Genomic DNA, 22,661 nt, shown 5'->3' with positions numbered 1-22,661 from the left:
GCGCGCGGTGTTGTACGAATGACAACGGTCACGCCCCGCGTGCGGAGAGTTCAACGGACTGGGTGGGAGGATCCGCAGTCCCAGGGCAGCACCTCGTCTTCTGACCAGACTTGTCGCTCCTTTTAGGTAACCAGTTTTTCTTTCCACCATCTGGTGTAATTTATGCATAACTTATATTCTGTTGTCCTCATGACAATATACTTGACTTTCCAGTCGTTCCAATGAAACCTGTAAAGATTATAGATCGCCCCTCTAAATATGCTGCCTGTTCTGCTCTTCTCTTTTATTTCACCCTGTCTTCTCGTATTATGATATTTCTCCTCTGTTCTTATCTCACTCGAATAAACTCTTCTCGGCCTTCCAGCCGGGTACAAGTGTCTATCTTGACCAATGTTTCGATGACAAACTCTGCCATCTTCATCAGGGATGATGCCTTGGTACGTCCAGTCCAGTTATTACCAGTTATACCCCCCCCCCTCCTCATCCATTCAGGATTTCGCTGTCCCAACTTGTTTGCAATGACTGCCAGCTCTTACTCCGAGCAAGTCCTTGGTCTTTGTTAAAGTTATTTTCCTCTACTTTTACTTCAATGGCTTCCTTCACCAGGTAGCCCCAAAAGCTAGCACAGTAGTTTTTTGTCGTTGAAGTCAATCCTATGGCCATTGCGAATGCAATGTTCCGCTGCTCTCGATTTCTCCGGGTAACCCATACAGATACACCTCCTATGCTCCTTGATGCAGGTTTCCATCTTCCTCTGGCCAATATAAGCTGCTTCGCATTCATATGGGATGCTGTAAACATAAGTTGAACAAGTTAGGTCTTTATTCTTTGGAGCGTAGAAGGTTGAAGGGGGATTTGATAGAGGTGTTTAAAATTATGAGGGGGATAGATAGAATTGACATTGATAGGCTTTTTCCATTGAGAGTAGGGGAGATTCAAATAAGAGGACATGAGAGTTAGGGGGCAAAAGTTTAAGGGTAACACGAGGGGGAATTTCTTTACTCAGAGAGTGGTAGCTGTGTGGAACGAGCTTCCAGTAGAAGTTGTAGAGGCAGGTTCGGTATTGTCATTTAAAGTAAAATTGGATAGGTATATGGACAGGAAAGGAATGGAGGGTTATGGGCTGAGTACGGGTCAGTGGGACTAGGTGAGAGTAAGCACGGACTAGAAGGGCCGAGATGGCCTGTTTCTGTGCTGTAATTGTTATATGGTTACAAACGCCAGCCATCCAGAATCCCAGATCATCTTTGACCCTCATAAATTGTGATTTGAGCTTCCTTGTGAGTTTGTGGATAGCATTAATCCGGTATTTCTTCAGAAACCTGGAGATTCCCCCAGAAACCGTGGAAATATTAGGAAATCTGGAGGCAGCAATGGGTCTCTCCTCGTTGTTAGGTTTGCTGGTCTTTCCATCGGCTCTTTTAAGGGCCAGATTGATTTACTTCACCTTGTAGTCATTCTGCAGGAACAACATGCGTAATTGTCTTATTTCCTTGTGGAGACTCTCTGGGTCCGAAATAGTTTTCGCATGGGTCAAAACTACTGTGCCGCACCTTTGGCTTTTGGGACTGCCTAGTGAAGGAAGCCATTGAGATAAAACTAGAGGAAAAGAATTTTAACAACGAATAAGGTTCTAAGTAAGAACTGAATTCGATTGTAAATACAAATACTTTATTGTCACCAAACAATTGATACTAGAGCGTACAATCATCACAGTGATATTTGTTTCTGCGCTTCGCGCTCCCTGAAGTACAAATTGAAGTAAATATAATAAAAATTTAAATTATAAATCATATTATCAAGTCAGGTCCAGATATTTGGAAGGTACGGCCCAGATCCAGGTCAGGATCTGTTCAGCAGTCTTATCACAGTTGGAAAGAAGCTATTCCCAAATCTGGCCATACCTATCTTCATGCTCCTGAACCTTCTCCCTGAGGGAAGAGGGACAAAAAGTGTGTTGGCTGGTGGGACTTACCCTTGATTATCCTGGCAGCACTGCTCCGACAGCGTGTGGTGTAAAGTGAGTCCAAGGATGGAAGATTGGTTTGTGTGATGTGCTGGGCTAGGTTAAAGATCTTCTGCAGCTTCTTCTGGTCTTGGACAGGACAACTTCCATACCAGGTTGTGATGCACCCTAGAAGAATGCTTTCTACGGTGCATCTATAAAAATTAGTGAGGGTTTTAGGGGACAGGCCAGATTTCTAAAGCTTTCTCAGGAAGTAAAGGTGCTGATGGGCCTTCTTGGCAGTGGACTCTGCTTGGTTAGACCAAATCAGGACATTTGTGATATTCACACCGAGGAACTTAAAGCTTTTGATCTGTTCCACCTGTGCACCACTGATGTAGATGGGGTCATGCAGTCCGCTACTCCTTCTGAAGTCAACAACCAATTCCTTCGTCTTGCTGACATTGAGGGATAGGTTATTGTCTTCACACCATGCCACCAGGTTCTTAATTTCCTCTCTGTACTCAGACACATCATTACCCAAGATGCGGCCTACAATTGTGGTGTCATCAGCAAACTTATATATTGAGTTCGATGGAAACTTGGCTACACAATTATGGGTGTACAGTGAGTACAGCAGGGGGCTGAGTACACAGCCTTGTGGGGCACTGGTGCTCAGAGTGATTGTAGAGGAGAGCTTGTCTCCTATTGGATGGGGACTAATCAATCAGGAAAGACCGACAAAGGGGCATAAATACCACCAGACTAGACATGACCAGGCATCATCCCTGATGAAGGTGGCAGAATTTGTTATGGAAATATTTTTTAAAATCTATACCTGTACTCAGCTGAAGCCCAAAAAGAGTTCATTCATAACATATGCTGGGGAAATTATATATCCTTGTTCTATCTCACTCCTTTTACATCTGCTGTGGACAGATCCACCAGATTACTATGACTTTGCTACTCTGTCAGCAAGTCTATGTAACACTTAATGCATAATCTGACAGTATGAATGCTGAATTCTCCCATTTCAGGTAACTTGCTCCCTTCTCTATTTATTTTCTCTCTCTCCTGATCTATCCAGTTCCTCCCACACCTACCCAGCTCCCATAGTCTCAATTATTTCTCCTTTTCCATACAATCTGCCCATCATGCATGCACTCTTCCCATTATTCCCTCTTCCCTTATTTGGTTCTGTGCTCCACCTTCTACTCCTATCACATTCTATCAACTGCAGCCTCCATCTAACACCTCCCAGCCTCTGTCACTAGCTTCACTCTTCCCTCCTCCATCTACCTCTCCTCACCTGGATCCACCTGTCACTTACACGCTTTCATTCTATCCCTGACTGTTTCCCCTCTATCGGTCTAGAGTCAGCCCAATATAAAGAGACAAGGGAAGGACTGGGGCAAGATTTACATGTGCTCCAAACTTGTTGACTAACCTTCTATGTGGGACTCTTGTAGAAAATTATGAAGACTGTAGATAGGATGAATGCATGCAGGCGTTCTCCTGGGTGATAATAGTTCTAGAGGTCATAGGTTTAGGGTTTTTTCCAAGGGAAATCTGAAGGAGATCTTCTTTACACAGAGAGTGGAACGAGCAGCCAGCGGAGTGGTAGATGCTGGTTCAATCATAACATTTAAGAGAGATTTAGATACATAAATGGATGGGAGGTTTGGAGGGATATGGTATAAGTACAGGTAGATGGGACTAGGTGGAGCATTAGGTCAGCATGGACTGGATGTGCAGAAGGGCCTGTTTCTGTGCTATGGTTCTCTATGACTTTATTGAAAGCCACTTAAAATCCAACTATTGTATCTATTATCATAAAAACATTTAATAGAAAGGCAAAAGATTAGCAAGACATAAATTTTCCATGAAGACAGATGTAAAGTAACTGTAATTCTTCAGCTATTTCCTATTTCCTATTATCAATTCAGTAAGGAACTACATATCTGCCCTGACCTTTTAGAGAAGTACAGCACAGAAACAGGCCCTTTGGCCCATCTATTCCATGCCAAAACCATTTCAACTGCCTATTCCCATCAACCTGCACTGGGACCATAGCCCTCGATGTCTTTATTATCTATGTAACTATCCAAACTTCTCTTAAATATTGAAATTGAGCTCACATGCACCACTTGTGCTGGCAGCACATTCCACACTCTCATGACCCTCTAATGTTCCCCATAAACTATTCATCTTTCACCCTTAACTCATGACCACTAGTTGTAACTCACCCAAACTTACTGGGGAAAAACCGGCTTGCATTTACCATATATTTATCCCTCAATTTTGTATGCCTCTATCAAATCTCCTCTCAATCTACTATGTTCTAAAGAAAACGCTCCCAACCTACTCAATTTTTCCTTACAACTCAGGTCCTCCAGGGAAATCTGAAGGAGATCTTTACATGTAAACTCATGTTTACGAGCAACATCCTCGTAAATTTTCTCTGCATTCTTTCAACCTTGTTTATATCTTTCCAAAGTTCAAAAAGTAAATTTTAGTATCAGAATACATACATGTTACCAAAAAACAACTCAGATTTTTTTTCCTCTGAGCATACTTAGCAAATCTATAGAATAGTAACTGAAAATACAATCTACCTGTAGATAGGTGACCAAAACACGCAATGCTCTAAATTAGGCCTCACCAATGTATCAAACAATTTCAACATTACATCCCATCTTCTGTACTCGATACATTGATTTATGATGGTCAATGTGCCAAAGGCTTTGTTTACAACCCTATCTGCCTGTGACACCACTCTCAATGAATTATAGACCCGTATTCCCAGATTCCTTTATTCAACTGCATTTGTCAGTGCCCTGTCATTCACTGTGTAAGAACTTCCATAGTTAGTCCTACCGAAGTGCAAAACCTTGCACTTGTCTGCATTAAATTCCATCTGCCATTTTTCCAGCTGACACAGATCCCTCTGCAAGCCATGATAGCCTTCCTCACTGTCCACTACACCTCCAATCTTGGTGTTATTTGCAGATTTGCTGATCCATTTATCCACATTATCATTCAGATCATTGATATAGATGACAAACGACAAAGGACCCAGCACCGAATCCTGCCACTAGTCACAGACCTCCAGTCAGAGAGGCAATAATCTATTACCACTCTCTTGCTTCTCCCACAAAGCCAATGTCTAAACCAGTTTACCACCTCACCCTGAATGCCAAGCAACTGAACCTTCTTGACCAGCCTCCCATGCAGAACCTTATCAAATGAGCTGCTAAAGTCCATGCAGCCAACATTCACTGCCTTGCCTTCATCCACTTTCCTAGTAACTTCCTCAAAAACTCTATAAGATTGGTTAGACATGACCTACCATGCACAAAGCCATGCTGACTGTATTTAATCATTCCATCTCTATGTCCACTACTGAGCAACTGAGGGGGGGGGGGGGGGGCTCTGGGGAGACTCAAACACGGCAAAGCATTGGGACTGAATGGTATGAACCAAGATCCTGAAGGAGTTTGCTGAACAGCTGTGTGAGTTCTCCAGTACTTTTTCAATCTGTGTCTGAATCTGGAAAGGATCCTGACTGTGTGGAAAACATCATGTGTGGTCCCAGTACCCAAGAAGGGCCAACCAAAAGTCTTGAATGACTACTGTCCAGTGGCCTGGCCTCACACGTCATGAAGAGCCTAGAGAGGCTGGTCCTGGTTCACCTCTCATCCCTGGTCAGATCAGCCCTCAATCCCCTGCAGTTTGCCTACAAGGAGAATATTAGAGTCAACAATGCTGTTATCTACCTACTGAATGAAGCTAATACCCAGCAGCACAGTGAGGATCGTGTTTTTTGATTTTACTATTGCCTTCAATACCATCCAGCCCCATTGCTGGGTGGAAAAGCTCTGTACAATGCAGGTTGGCACTTTCATTGTATCCTGGATAATGGACTACCTGACTGGCAGAACACAATTTGTGCGGCTTCAGAGCTGTGTGTCAGACATGGCTAAATGCAGCACTGGGGCCCCCACAGGGGACTGTATTGGCTCCCTTCCTGTTTGCCCTGTATACCTCGGACTTTAGATACAATACTGAGTCATGTCATCTGCAGAAATTCTCTAATGACTCAGCAATACTTGGGTGTATAAAGGGAGGACAAGAGGATGAATGCAGGGCCCTGGTGGAGGACTTTATCGAAAGCTGCAAGCTGAATCATCTGTAGTTCAACATCAGTAAGACAAAGGAGATGGTGAAGGACTTTAGGAAGACCAAGTCTGCACTGCTCCCTGTCACTATTGATGTTGAGGATGTGGATGTGGGGAGGACCTATAAGCACCTAGGGATGCACCTGGACAACAGAGTTGAGTGGAGCACCAACAGAGAGGCTGTGTACAAGAAAGGCCAGAGATGCCTCTACTTCCTGAGGAGACTGAGATCTTTTGGAGTATGCAGGCCTCTCCTTCACATGTTCTACCAGTCTTTTGTCACCTGTACAATCTTCTACGTGGTGGTGTGCTGGGGAATGACATCAACACAGGTGATGCCAATAGGCTCAATAAACTGTTTCGAAAGGCTGGCTGTGTTACAGGAGTCAAACTGGATACACTGGAGGCTGTGGTAGAACAAAGGACCCTCTGGAAAATCCTGGAAATTCTAGACAATGTTTCTCACACTCTGCGTGCCACCTTGGCTGAACAGAGAAACACTTTTAGTAATAGACTAAGACAACTGCACTGCTCCAAAGAGCGCTATATGAGGTCATTCTTACCTCATAGCTGGCTCTATAATGAGTCAGCCAATAGCTGGAGAAGTGATGACCCCTCCTGTTAAACTGTTATTAACCTCTGTTTACCAGAGCTATGGTTAAACTCTGTTTACCACACCTTGCTATTGCGGACACCCTGTGGAATACTGTGCAATACTGCCATCACTTCTTATCTGGACAGGGTGAATGTGCACCCATTACTGTATAATATTACGGTAATTCTTGCACTACCATTATATCAGTATGAACTTGTAAATCTGTAAATCTTGTAATATTTGACTTGTAAATTTGTTCATCTTATTTTTAAGGTAGTTTATTTTTATTCTTTCATATTTCTCTTCTAATATTTGTATATCAGTGCACTTGTAATGCTACCGTGACGCTGTAATTTCCTTTGGGATCAATAAAATATCCATCTATCCAAATACTTATATATCCGGTCCCTTACTTTTTACTTATCTATTAAAAATCTTACATTTTTTAAGTCTGGTGTTAAATCTTCATAAATTTCATCTTTCTTTATATCCTATTCCTTGATTTAATATCTTTAAAATTTCAACTGTGGATGAATTAATTTACTTCTTGGGTTTTGTGCCTTGAAGGAATACATTTCTTTTGAAGATTATGGATCATTAAGATCCTAATTTTATATTAAATAATAGCATTTAAGATATTTTGATAAGTACTCGAGTGGTATTTATTTAGAGGAGTACGGACCAAACACAGGAAAATGGAACTAATAGACACCTTGGTCAACTTAAGTGTATTTGACTTAAGGACCTGTTTCCATTCAGTATTACTCACACTTTTTGACGAAATTGATATCCACCATTCTCAGAACTCTGATGCGTGGCACATTACTACAGTTCTACCATTAATACTATGATTTCAAGCAAACTCATCTCCAAACTCAGAGACTTGGGACTCAATATCTCCCTTTGAAACTGGATCCTTGACTTTCTGACCAACAGACCACAATCAGTAAACATAGGAAGCAACACCTGCATCGCAATTGTTCTCAACTCTGATGACCCACAAAGTGGCATCTTCAATCCCTTATTCCATTCCCTATACATTCATGACTGTGTGGCAAGATTCTGCTCTAACTCCTATCTACAAGTTTGCAAATTATGCCGTTTCAGTGGATCACATCTTAAATAATGATGAATCGGAGTGCAGGAGAGATAGAGAGCCTAGTGACAACCTTGCCATCAATGTCAGCAAAACAAAAGAGCTGGTCATAGACTTCAGGAAGGGGGCAGTGTACGTGCTGCTGTTTACATCGACCACTGAGGTCAAGGCGGTGCGAGCTTCAAGTTCCTTGGAGTAGAGACACCATGGTCAAGAAAGTTTACTAGCACCCCTGATCCTCAGGAAGATAATGAAATTTGCAAATCCCCTTTGATGCTCAACAATTTATATTCATGAACCATAGAGAGTCTCCTCTATAGATATATCATGGGTTGGTATGGCAATTGCTGTGTCTATAACTGCAAGAAACGAGAGTTGTGGACACAGCACACCACATCACAGAACCTAATCTCCACGCTATGTACTCTGTATCTACTTTTCCTTGCCTCAGTAAACCAGCAACATAATCAAAGACCCCACCAACCCTGCACTTTCTCTCTTCTACCTCTCCCATCGGGCAGATGATATAAAACCCTGAAAGAACCTCCTACCAGGTTCAAGGATAGCTTCTATCCCTCTGGTATAAAACTATTGAATATTCCCTAGTATGATGAGGTGGGCTCTTGATCTCACAATCTACCTCGTTATGACTTTGTGCCTTATTGTCTACCTGCACTGCACTTTCTTTGTAATGCTAAAACAGATTTGAGGCATTAAAGATCATTCAGTTTTTTTATTTGTTTAATTGAAAGGAGGGTTAGATGCTAATTAGGGACAAAAAAAAGAGGTCCTGAGGAATCAGAGATTATGACTGCAGGGTATACTTTGCATTGATTATGCCTAGAGTAGAGGATAAAGTTAGTTACAGTGTAGAGTAAAGATATTGGATGGGATAAGCATAGAAAAATAGGTATTAAATAAATTGACATACCCAACCTAAGTAGGATATGTCCTAAATGCAGAGGGAAGAAGCAATGAAAGATTATTTACTCCAGATGGTGCTAGTGAGTCAATGTTAGGCATATTTCAACATTTATCTTCCAAATCAAGATAGATTAAAGGATATTTTAAAGTGTAGTTCACATATACATATTCTACTTTCATGGTATTTCAAGAGTACCTGCTTTAATAAACCACCAGCTGGGTGGCTGTTAGGATAATATAAACTTTTTACATCATGGAATTCTTTAGGGGTCGATTGAATCATAAAACACTGAAGGTTATGGCAGTGTTTAGAGTTACTGGATTAGTAATTTTGAACTGACCCGAGTTAAAATTCTACCGTGGTGACTGTGAAATTTAAATTCATGTTAATAATCTAGTATTTAAATCTCATAATGATGACTGCAAAGTTATCAGCTTGTCGTTAAATACACATTTAGTTTACAGGTGTTCTTCAGGGGAGAAAGTCTGCCATTCTAACATTCCATCAGAAATGGCCTAGAAAATGGCAACAGACATTGACCTGGACATAATTGCCCTCCTCACAAATATATTGTAATTGTTGTATAAATTGAAACAAAGCTGGGACCCCTGCTCTTTGTGTTTTTTATAAATAACTTAAATGAGGAAGAGGAAGTGTGGCTTAGTAAATTTGCAAATGACAAATATTTGTGGTGGTGTGATAGTGTAGAAGGTTGTTGTAGATCACAATGGGACATTAACAGGATGCAGAGAAGTGTCAGATGGATTTCAGTTTGGAACAGTGTAAAGTGATATACTTTAGGAGGTTGAACGATGACAGAGTACAAAGTTACAGGCAGGATTCTTAGTAGTGTGGAGGATCTTGAGGATCCACATGCACAATTCCCTCAAAGTTGCTGTGTGTTGATAGGTCAGTGTGTTGGTCTTCATTAATCAGGGGACTGAGTTCAAGTGCTACGAGATAATGTTGGAACTCTAGAAAACTCTGGTTAAACTACACTTGGAGTATTGTGTTCGGTTGTGGTCCCCTCATTATAGAAAGGGTGTGGAAGCTTCAGAGAGAGTGCAAAGGAGATTTACCAGGATGCTGCCTGGATTAGAGAACATGTCTTATGAGGAAAGTTTGAATGAGCTTGGGCTTTTCATTTTGGACCAAAAAAGGATGAGAGGAAACTTGATAAGATGCTAACATGTATAAGATGATAAAAGGCATAGATAGAATGGTAACCAGTGCCTCCCCCTCCCCCCCCCCCCAGGATAGCAATGGCTGATATGAGAGGACATACTTTTAAGGTAATTGGAGGAAAATGTAAGGGGATATCAGACTGTTCTGTGTTCTAAAGTTGTCCCACTGATTAAACTATATTGTTGTCCTCACAGAATCATACCTTTCAGGTAATGCACCTGATTTTCCCAATATATTCTAAATTCAAGAACTTTCTACACTACAACAGTTCAAGAAGGAAACTTACAACCATTTTCTCAAGAACAACTAAATACTGCTCTTGCTGGACCACTCAAGCTCTAAAAATCTAAAACATTTTAAAAATAATTCAATGTGCCTTTTTAAAAGAACTTCATTCAGTAATCCTTCTCACAACACCTTCTCCTATCCTTGAATGTCAGCAGATGTACTTTTGCGTGCTCTGCGATCTGTCATTCAGGATCATGGCATCTTCATTGCAAAGATGGGACTTTGATTCCAAAAAAAATCGGAATCATTTGGTCTAAAGCAAAACTTTCAGACGATAAATCCATTTTGGGCTAAACATAGGGCTCCCATCATCACATCAGCCAATCACAGCTAATTCATTTCATTCCAGGGATCAAAAAATGGTTAAGTGCATTGATTGAGTACCTGGACAAAGAACTTGCTGGAATCTTAGTCAAGCTGTTTTAGTGAGATGCTTCCTCAGCAATTCTTATCTCAAAAAAGAAGCCCAATCTGTTTGTGTTCAACTACAACATTCACCATGAGTAATGAGTAATCATGACAGGCTCCAGTTCAGTACTAACTCCAAGCAAACTCATTACCAAATACTGAATCTTAGGAGTTGAAGCCCCTCCCTTTTCAACTTAATTCTTGAATTTTTGACCAACAGACTGCAATCAACAAGGATAGGTAGAAACACTCCATGATGATTATTCTCAACACTGTTGACTTACAAGGCTGCATCCTCAACTCCCTACTCTACTCCCTCTAAACTCATGAGTGTGTGGCCAGATATTGCTCTATCTATCCGCAAGAATCAGAATCAGCTTTATTATCACTAGCATATGACGTGAAATTTGTTAACTTAGCAGCAGCAGTACAATGCAATACATGATAATGTAGAAAAAAAGATTACATTAGTATATATATGTATATAAAATAGTTAAAATAAAAATAGTATAAAAACAGAAATAATATTTTTAAAAATGTGACAGTGTTCATGATTTAATGTCCACTTAGGAATTGAATGGCAGAGGGGAAGAAGCTGTTCCTGAATCACTGACTATGTACCCTCAGGCTTCTGTACCCACTTCCTGATGGTAACAATGAGAAGAGAGCATGTCCTGGGTGATGGGGTTCATTAATAATGGATTCCAACTTTGAGGCAGAGCTCCTTGAAGATGTCCTGGATACTACATTTTCTAGTATCCAAGATGGAGCTGACTGATTTAACAACTTTTTGTAGCTTCTTTCAGTCCTGTGCAGTAGCCCTTTATACCAATGATACAGCCTGTCAGAATGCTGTCCATTGTACATTTGCAGAAATTTGAGTGTTTTAGATGACAAACCAAGTATAGTCACTGTCTTGCTTTCTTCAAGCTGCTTCGATACATTGGGACCAAGTTAGGTCCTCAGAAATCTTGACACTCAGGAACTTGAAATTGCTCACTCTCTCCACTTCTGATCTATGAGGATTGGTTTGTGTTCCCTTGTCTTACCCTTCCTGAATTTCATAATCAACTCTTTGGCCTTACTAACATTGAGTGGAAGGCCAAAACAATCGTTGAACTCTCCCATAGCAGGTAAAATGGCCATTACTTCATTGCAAGGTATTCCAGATCTGGTGAGCAGAATTGGGGCATCACTGACATGTTTTTGCACCAAGAGAAGTTGATCATGAGGCAAACACAACCACCTCTCCTTTTGACAGACAAAACATTACTATCCTTTGCCTTCAGGTTTGACCTTCCACAGTGCATCACTTCACACTTGTCCAGATTGAATTACATCTACCACATCTCAGCCCAGATTTGCATCCTACCAATGTCCTACTGTAATCTATGACAACCTTCTCCCCTATCCACAACACCACCAACCTTCCTGTCATCTGTAAACCTATTAACCCACCTTTCCACTTCTTCATCTAAATCATTCATAAAAAACACAAAGAACAGGGAACTCAGATCTCAGAGCTGTTTTGTTCTGCTGAACATTGTGGGTATGCTATGTTGGTTCTTGGAATATCTGGTGACACTTGCGGACAGCTCCCAGTAGATTCTTGGGTTGTGTTGGTTGTTAACGCAATGACGCATTTCCCTGTATGTTTTAATCTACATGTGATAAATAAATGAATCTCAGTAGATCCCTGTGGAACACCACTAGTCAATGACCTCCATCTATTTCCACTTGCTGCCTTCTGTAGGCAAGCCAATTGCAAATCGACACAGCCAAATTTCCATAGATCCCATGCATTTTGACTTTCTGAATGAGCCTACCATGGGAAACCTTGTTAAATGCCTTGCTAAAATTCATATACACATTATCCACTGCACTACATTCATCAATTTGTTTTGTCACTTCCTCAAAAAAAAAATCAGACTCCTACAGTGTGTACAAAGCCATGCTGACCATCCCTAATTAGACAATGCTTCTCCAAGTACTCGTAAATTGTGTCTCTAAGAATTTTCCCTTAATAATTTGTAAGATTCACTGGTCTGTAGTTCCTAGAATTATGCTTAATACCTTTCTTTAACTACTGGTGTGGGCCAGGGAGGATACAAAGATCATTGCCAATGGCATAGCAATCTCTTTCCTCATTTCCTATGGTAATCTGGGAATATCCCATTGGCCCTGGGGACTTGCTTAGCCAAACTGTTTTCAAAAGTTCCATCAATTTTTTTTTGGCAGCAGTACAGTGCAATACATAAAAATATACTCCAAGGTACAATAAAAAATACAATAAATAATGCAGAAGAGGAATAGCAAGGTAGTGCTCATGAACCATTCAGAAATCTGCATCTGTGGAAAGAGAAACAATTAACATTTCACATCTGGAACATTTTAGTCAGAACTGACAAAAAGAGAAACAAGTAAATAAACTAAATGATCATAAGACCCTGTTGGACATTAATTACACAAGTCTAGTTCATTAGTGAGACCAACAGCAGAGGAGCTGATAAGCCTCGGGTTATTGCTCAAACCAGGCCCTTGTTCTGCAGCCTCGCTGTTTCAGTCACCTAGGGGTGGAGGTGCCAGAAGTAGTGTGAGGGAAAATAGAAGTGCAGCAAGCACACTAGAATCCATGCTAAAGGCTAACCCCTGCAAGCTGGCTCACCCGTCAATATTGATCTCCAGTTTTCACTCCCTGGAAAACAAGCTGGATTACCTTTGTCTGTAACTGACCCAGCATAAGATGAGGAACTGCTGCATGCTTATTCTTACAGGAATATGACTCCGGGACAACATCTCAGACACAGCCATCCAACTCGAGGGACCAACCTATTATCATGTGGATAGGAATGCCGTGTCCTCTGGTAAGACTTGTGAAACAGAAAACGTAGAAACATAGAAACCCTACAGCACAATACAGGCCCTTCGGCCCACAAAGTTGTGGCGAACATGGCCCCACCTTAGGCTTACCTATAGCCCTCTATTTTACTAAACTCCATGTACCTATCCAAAAGTCTCTTAAAAGACCCCATTGTATTCGCCTCCACCACCGTTGCTGGCAGCCCATTCCACGCACTCACCACTCGTGAGTCAGAGCCAGATTAACCTAGTAGCAAAAGTAGCATATGCTACGGGCCCTGCCTGCACTAAATGCTTGCAAACTGCGGTCTGGTGAAATCGGCATCTCACCATATTCTCACGACTGTTAGAGTGAGTTTTGGGTAGACAATTCATTTACACTTAAATAAATGACTTCAACCATCAGTCTTCTGTTCTTTGACAAAGTACTGTGTATTGCGTTCATAAGAATGCATTTCCTAAAAGCTGTAAACCCAGTTTCATTTGTAACAATGCATCTCTGGCACCTCTGAAACAAGAATGATAAATTTACAGGTAGTTGCAAAGATACCATATCTATGCTTTTTGAATATGAATTGTCCTCTATGTTAGCACGTAACATATCAAATAATGTATTATAATTTTAACTTGCATTCCTAAAGACCATGAATGCCAGTTTAGGCATACTGGTGCCGGTAGAATGAATTTAATCAAAAAATGTGAAAACTTCAAAGAATTGTCTATACTTGTAACTATAACCTGTCCTTTGTGTTTAGCAAATAAATATTGAGCCTCAATTACAAGGCAGTTAGACCTGTTCTTCCAGGGGTCTCTGCCTGCTGTAACTTTGTTTTGTCGAATAAAGAAACTGCCTTGTACCTACCAGTAACACAACACTCTGATTTCATCCACATCACAACAACAACGATCTGGCAACGCTGTTGTTTTAATGTAGATAGCAATGAGCAACAGAGCCAGAGGTATTGGACGTCATTATGCTTCTGGAAGTTTAAAACGTAAAGTGAAGGAAGAAAAAGAAAGAAGAGACCAACTTGTGATATCAAAAACATGCAAGTTGACAGTATATTTTGATGTTCACGGAGATGGTGATGGTGCTATAACGGCTGAAGCTGGAAATATAGGAACAACTAGTACTAGTGCGGCAAAAGGCATGATACAGCAACAGCCAGCATCCATTGAATGCGAAAGAACAAGTGAAAAGAACAAGTACTCTAATGATATTGGTGAATGGCTAAACTATCCAGATGATTGTGTCATGAGTATTGGATAGCCACAGGAAGTGATGAATGTCAACATGCTGAGAGTGACTTCTCTTCATCTATGCGATTGCATGACAAAAGAAACCTCGGCACTGTCAGAAGTCTTATTTTACATATGTTCATAAACCTACAAACAAGCAAAATGCAAGAAATTGGTTATGCGATTCAGAAAGCAAAGGAAGCCTATTCTGTTTCCCATGCAAGGTTATGACTTCAGGATGTTCAAAGTTTAGAGAAGAGGAGTTTAATGACTGGAAAAATGCAAGCAATCTATTACGTCAGCATGAAGAAAGTTCCTCACATAGACGAGCTTTAATTTCACTGTCGATGCGCAGGTGAAGGACCAGGGTAAGCATAAAATTGGAAAAGCAGGTAAATGTGAAAAAATAGGGGTCTTATTTACCCAAAATGTTTACAAACTCAACAGAACTGTTCTAGAGTCCAAATTTGAATCAGCTAAACAAAACAGAACTTGGTTACAACAACATAGTAAATACTCCTCAAACCAAGATACACCACTCATCTCCTGACTGTGGGTTTATATTCGATGCTGGCCAGTCCCATAGTAAATTGCAGGGGAGAGAAAACGTTTCTCTCCTTAAAAAGATACGGCATAAATGAAGCAGCTCCAGAGAAAACCCCTCTGGCTATAGCAGAATGGCACAATCCAATTATCCAGCCCCATCTACTTCGGCTGGTCACTTGCCAGATTATAAGGAAGATGGTCAGCTACAGGACACTTTAATATGCCCGCTTGATGGTGCGGCTGGTAATTGCAGCCGCCACATGCTCCCCTCCTTCTGGTATCACGCCCTAAGAGCATGATAAAAAGTCTGCAGTGGTGTTATCTCACCCGGGAATGTGGTGGATGGTGAAACGATATGGCTGCATTGCCAAATGCCATCGGGTGATATGGCTATTAGCATCCTTCATCCTTTCCATCCACCTCAGGGCTTTATGGTCAGTTTCCAGGATGAACTCTCTTCCCAGGAGATAATACTTGAGGGAGTCCAAAGCCCATTTCACTGCCAAGCATTCTTTCTCCACAGTGGAAGAACGAGTCTCCCTGGTGAACAATTTCCTGCTGATGTAAGCCACTGGGTGACAATCATTGGGCTCTCCCTGCAAAAGCACCACTCCCAAACCTTGCTCTGAGGCATCCGTCTGCAACACAAAATCTTTAGTAAAGTCAGGACTACACACACAGGGTTCTCACTTAGCGCAACCTTGAGGTCCTTGAAAGCACATTCTGCCTCCTCACTCCACTGCAGCTGAGTTGGGCTCATCCGCCAAGTCATATCTGTGAGAACAGCAGCATGAGGGGAATAGTTTGGCACAAATTGTCTGTACCAGCCTGACATACCAAGGAATGACTTCAGTTGGGTCTTTGGCTGTGGATGCAGACAGGACTGAATGGCATGAAGTTTATGGGTCTGAGGTTTGATAACCCCGTTGCTAATAATATAGCCAAGATATTCAGTCTCAGTCTTGGCAAACTGACACTTTGAGGGGTTGACAGTCAATCTGGCTTCCTGGAGACATCCGATGACAGCCTTCAGGTGATCTTTATGCTTCTCCCAGGTAGTACTGTGAACAACAATATCATCCAAATAGGCTGCAGCAAAATCAGAAAATCCCAACAATATCTGATCCATTAATCTTTGGAACGTAGCTGGGGCACCATGCAGTCGAAAAGGCATTACAGTGAACTGATAGAGACCCCATGGCATATGAAAGCCTGTCAGCTCACGGGACTGTAGCGTCAACGGCACCTGCCAGTAACCTTTGCAGAGATCAATGGTGGTTAGAAATTTTGATTTGCCCAACCAGTCAATAAGTTCATCAACGTGAGGAACTGGATAGGAATCAAATTCAGAGATAGCATTCCGATAACGAAAATCTATACAGAATCTTACAGTACAATTTTTCTTTGGAACCAAAACAATGGGGTTACACCACTCACTTCTTGATACCTCAATGATGCCCAGGGACAGCATCAGTTCTATCTCCTTTTTTAGGGGCACCAGGAGGCACTCTGGGATTCTGTAACTCCTTCTCGCAGCAACATTCTTTTTAAGCACAATGTTACATTCAATTATTTTTGTATGTGGTGCACCATCAATAACTCACTCTGAGATGTAAGAAGTGAGGTATCGGCTTTTATTGACTGGAAGAATGAACAACACTACATCCTGGGGAATGAGGCTGGGCAACAGGCCTCAGTCGCCTTTATACAGGGGTCTGTGGGAGGGGCCACAGGAGCAGTCCAGACAGGTATATGTAGTTCACCACAGTATGACCAGGAATTTCTTTAAGAACTTCCAGGACACAGAGGGCACCGACCTGGGTCTGCTGATCAACCATGAGGTGGACGAGATCAGGCAAGGCAGGGGCAGGTACTGCTCCTCATCGTCGTCCTCTTCTTCCACACGTCTAATCAACAACACCTCTTTCTGGTCAGACCTGGGAAACCATTCTTTCAGTAAGTTGACATGCAAAATTCTCTGTGGGCATGTCCTGCCAGGAGCTGCTGTCTCATAGGTAGTTGGACCCACTTTCTGTGTTACATCATAAGGCCCTTGCCACATAGCTAAAAGTTTGCTCTCTTGTGTAGGGAGAATTACCAAAACTTTCTGTCGAGGGAAAAAACTCTGCTCCTGGGCAGTTTGGTTGTACTAGGTTTTTTGGTTCTGTTGGGCCTCCATCACATTCTGCTGAGCCAATGTAGCCATTTTCTCCCTCATGTGGACAACATAGGCTACAACATTCTGTGGCTCAGCTATTTTGTGACTCTTTTCCCAGTGGATTTTAAGTAAAGTAAGTGGTCCTCTTACCTCATGTCCATACAATAATTCAAAAGGTGAAAAACCGGTTGATGCCTGAGGTACTTCCCCATAAGCAAAAAGCAAATAGGGTAACCATTGGTCCCAATCAGACCCTGTATCATTTATGAACATTCTGAGCATTTGTTTAAGGATTTGGTTGAACCTTTCTGTCAACCCATCAGTCTGGGGATGATATGGGGTAGTCCTGATGCCTTTAATCCCCAGCAGTTTGTACACATCCCTCAATAACTCGGACATGAAGTTAGTCCCCTGGTCAGTAAGAATTTCCTTAGGAAACCCCACCCTTACAAAGAACTGCACCTGGTATAGTCAGTAATTACCAACATAAAGTGATTTCCTGACTTGCTTATTTCTACTGGGCCCACAACATCCATACCCAACTATTCAAATTGAGTGGCAATGACTGAAGGGGAACTTTAGAAGGAAATCTGGCTGAGGTTTGTTGACATTGAGGACAGCTTCTGCAATACTGGGCCACATCAGCAAGTAGACCCGGTGTGGTGAACTACATATACCTGTCTGGACATGCCCCCCTTGCTGACTGCTCCTGTGGCTCCTCCCACAGACCCCTGTATAAAGGCAATTGGAGGCACTGCTCTTCCCTCAGTCTCCAGGATGTTGTGTGGTGGGCTCTCGCTGCTGACGGTGCTTTCTTCCAGCTAATAAAAGCCTATCTCAACTCACGTCTCTGAGAGCTATTGATGGTGCATCAATTTTATTAGCTGGAATTTTAAAACATGGAAAGTATTTTACGTCCGGAAAAATTGGACATTGATCCTCAAGCCCCAGAAGCAGCTATTGCCTTTGAACTCTGACTTGCATGAATCATACTTGGAAGAGATTCCCGTGACTGAGCCTGCTATCATGCACAAAATCCTCCTCTCCAGAGTCAGTCCGAAGGTATACTCCCTTATCAGGGACCTGCCGACCTACCAAGGGGCACTGGACGCCCTCAAAAGACAGTACCTGCGGCCGGTGAACACCGTCTACGCAAGACATCGCTTAGCGACGTGGCAGCAGCAGGCCGGAGAGTCAAGCGCTGAGTTTGTCCGGGCCCTACAGACACTCGTGCGGGCCTGCAACTGCAGGGGACTGACGGTGGAACAGCATGCGGAGCTCCTGGTACGAGACGCCTTCGTTATGGGGATCAGGTCAGTGTACGTGCGCCAGCGGCTGCTGGAAAATGCCGATCTTACCTTACGCTCGGCGATCGAGCTGGCCGACACGCTGGAGGCTGCTCTGCACAACGCTGACGCTGTCCAGCCGCGCAATCTCCCGTGGACGCTGCAGACCCCGCCACCCAGCCAATAGACCTCAGCTGCTGCCACTCGCGAGTCCACGAACTCCCCGAAACCCTCCGGCGAAGCGACCACAGCTGCTGCCAGTTGCAAGTCCGCACAGTGTTACTTCTGCGGACTCGAAAAGCACCCCCGAAAACGCTGCCTGGCCCGAGAAGCTACCTGCTCCAGCTGCAGAAAGAAGGGCCATTTCGCCAAGGTCTTTAAGTCTAAACCACGAGCGGGGTCGAGCAGCGCCGCATGCGAGGCATGGGGCGGCCATCTTGGTCACTGCCATCTTGCCTGCCCGCCTCGTGCGAGGCATGGGGGCGGCCATCTTTATCGGCGCCACCTTGCACCGCCTCCAACCCACAGGTGCTTACCGGGCACCAAGACGGCGATTCAACTCTGACCTCTGTAACCCTCGACCAAAGCGCCCCACACCAGCTTGCACGATCAATGATGGACATCCTGGTGGAGGGGCACAGGACTAGCTGCCTGTTTGACATGGGCAACACTGAGAGTTTTATTCACCTGGACACAGTGCAACATTGCGGACTCATGACACAGCCAGTAAGCCAGAGGGTCACCATGGCTTCTGGGTCGCTTTCCACAGACATCCGGGGGGGTTGTGTAGCGACATTGGTGGTGCAGGGCACAGAATATCGGGACTTTGCACTATTGGTCATGCCTCAACTGTGTGCACCTGTGCTATTGGGGCTGGACTTCCAGAGCCATCTAAAAAGTGTGACTATGGCATATGATGGGCCCCTCCCACCACTCACTATCAGGAATCCTCAGTTTTGTGAGACTTCGTCATATACCCCGCTACTGACCACACACACACACACACCGACCCGCACATCCCACCCAGCACCATGCTGACAGCTGCGCTACTGACACACTTGCAGCCTCTCCACCCTCAAGATCCCTCCCCCACCGCTGTTTGCCAACCTGACCCCCGACTGTAAACCTGTGGCAACTAAAAGCAGGAGGTATAGCGCAGGAGACAGGGCCTTCATTCACTCGGAGGTGCAGTGGCTGCTCAGTGAGGGGATCATTGAGCCAAGCACAAGTCCTTGGAGGGCCCAGGTGGTTGTTGTTTGGACCGGGCAGAAAAATAGGATGGTCGTGGACTATAGCCAGTCCATCAATAGGTTCACGCAGCTTGACGTGTACCCCCTACCCTGCATTGCGGATATGGTCAACCAGATAGCTCAGTACAAGGTGTACTCGACCATAAATCTGAAATCCGCTTACCACCAGCTCCCCATCCGCCCGGAGGACTGCCCCTACACTGCCTTCGAGGCGGGCGGCAGGCTCTATCACTTCCTGCACGTCCCCTTCGGTGTCACGAATGGTGTCTCTGTCTTCCAGAGGGAAATTAACTGGATGGTGGACCAGTACCAACTGAAGGCCAAATTTCCATATCTGGATAACATCACCATCTGCGGTCACGACCGGCCGGATCACAACACCAACCTCCAACGATTTTTCCAAGTGGACAAAGCTCTGAACCTTACCTATAACAGGGACAAGTGTGTGTTCGTAACCACCCGACTCGCTATCCTTGAGTATGTTGTGGAGAACGGGGTAATTGGCCCTGATCCCGACCATATGCGCCCCCTGTTAGAACTCCCTCTTACCACCACCCTCAGAGCCCTCAGACGGTGCCTGGGCTTCTTTTCCTATTACGCCCAATAGGTCCCTCATTACGCAGACAAGGCCTGCCCCCGGTCAAGTCCACCACATTTCCCCTCTCTGCCAAGGCCCGCGTGGCCTTCAGCCGCATTAAAGGGGACATTGCCAAAGCAACGATGCATGTGGTGGACGAGACCATTCCCTTCCAAGTAGAGAGTGACGCCTCTGACTTCGCGCTGGCTGCTACCCTCGATCAGGCAGGAAGGCCAGTAGCATTCTTCTCTCGTACCCTTCAAGGCCCTGAAATTCGGCACTCCGCGGTGGAGAAAGAAGCCCAGGCCAAAGTGGAAGCTATTAGGCACTGGAGGCACTATCTCGCTGGCAAAAAGGTTCACCTTGCTGACCAACCAGCGCTCAGTTGCACTCATGTACAGCAACCAACAGTGGGGCAAAATCAAAAATGATAAAATTTTGCGGTGGAGAATAGAACTCTCCACCTACAACTATGATATCCTGTACCGGCCTGGAAGGCTCAATGAGCCCCCTGATGCCCTATCCCGGGGAGCGTGTGCCAGCGCGCAGCTCGACCAGCTATACGCCCTCCATGCAGATCTTTGCCACCCGGCGATCACCGATTTTACCATTTTGTGAAAGCCCAGAACCTGCCTTACTCCCTTGAGGACATCAGGACGATGACCAGGGACTGTCAAGTCTGCGCTGAGTGCAAACCGCACTTCTACCATCCTGAAAAGGTGCAACTTATCAAGGCCACCCGCCCCTTTGAGCGACTGAGTGTTGACTTTAAGGGCCCCCTTCCCTCCACCGACCGCAATGTCTACTTTCTCAACATTATCGACGAGTACTCGCGGTTCCCCTTTGCCATCCCCTGCCCTGACACCACTGCCACGTCCGTCATAAAAGCCCTGCGCCAGTTCTTCACTCTGTTTGGATATCCCTGCTATATCCACAGTGATAGAGGGTCCTCCTTTATGAGTGATGAGCTGCGCCAGTACCTGCTGGCTAGGGGCATTGCTACTAGTAGGACCACGAGCTATAATCCCCGGGGAAATGGACAGGTGGAGAGGGAGAAGGCCACACTTTTAGCCCTTAAGTCAAAGGGGTTGCCGGTCTCTCGATGGCAGGAGGTCCTCCCCGAGGCACTCCACTCCATCTGCTCTCTGTTATGTACGTCCACCAATGCCACCCCTCATGAGTGCCTCTTTTCTTTTCCCAGGAAGTCTGCCACTGGGACCACCCTACCGGCTTGACTGACATCCCCAGGGCCAGTGCTGCTCCGGAAACATGCACGGAGCAATAAATACTCCTCGCTGGTCAAGAGGGTTCACCTACTACATGTGAACCCCCAGTATACCTATGTGGTCTTACCTGATGGGCGGGAGGACACGGTTTCCGTCCGCGACCTGGCACCCGCAGGAGCAGCAGACCACTACCCCAAACACTGCACGGTAACTGTGAACCCTGTGCCTACCAAGGTGTATACCTACCTGACACCGCGCACACCAAGCCCTACACAGACTCCTCATGACACTCCCATACCGGGCGCCTCGCACACGCATGAGGGATCACTGACGCCTAATAGGCTGACACCTCAAGTCAGGCCGGAACCAGCAAAACCACTGTCTCCGGTGCAATCACCACCGGTGCTACGTAGATTGCAGCGACAGATTCGACCACCTGATAGACTTAACCTGTAAATATACTTGTAAGAAACTTCGCCCCATGGGGACTCTCCTTTAAAAACAAAGGGGGGGGGGTGAATGTGGTGAACTACATATACCTGTCTGGACACGCCCCCCCTTGCTGACTGCTCCTGTGGCTCCTCCCATAGACCCCGGTGTAAAGGCGATTGGAGGCACTGCTCCTCCATCAGTCTCCAGGATGTTGTGTGGTGGGCTCTTGCTGCTGACGGTGCTTTCTTCCAGCTAATAAAAGCCTATCTCGACTCACGTCTCCGAGAGTTATTGATGGTGCATCATCCGGCCAGTGAAAATGTTTCTTAATATGGTCAAAACTTGTGTTTCCCCAGGTAGCCTGCCAGGGAATAGAGTGACCCAACACAAGTACAATTTCTCTAGCAGATTTAGGTATCATTAGCTGCTTCACTGACCCCTGCTGGCAGTACAGTATCCCATTTTCTA

At 44.4% G+C, this 22,661-nt stretch overlaps 1 long non-coding RNA gene across 1 annotated transcript; it reads left to right on the top strand.

Annotated features, from left to right (window-relative positions):
- The first annotated feature begins 51 nt into the window (after positions 1-51).
- Positions 52-22,352, top strand: LOC140727728 (uncharacterized). The gene is made up of 3 exons (XR_012098906.1): positions 52-126; positions 13,395-13,484; positions 21,737-22,352. It is a non-coding gene; the product is annotated as an uncharacterized lncRNA (long non-coding RNA).
- Positions 22,353-22,661: the final 309 nt, after the last annotated feature.

This window comes from Hemitrygon akajei, chromosome 1 (genome assembly GCF_048418815.1).
Source record: "Hemitrygon akajei chromosome 1, sHemAka1.3, whole genome shotgun sequence".
NCBI lineage: Eukaryota > Metazoa > Chordata > Chondrichthyes > Myliobatiformes > Dasyatidae > Hemitrygon > Hemitrygon akajei.
The sequence above is the reverse complement of the archived record's forward strand: the minus strand, read 5'-3'. Positions and strand labels throughout refer to the sequence as shown.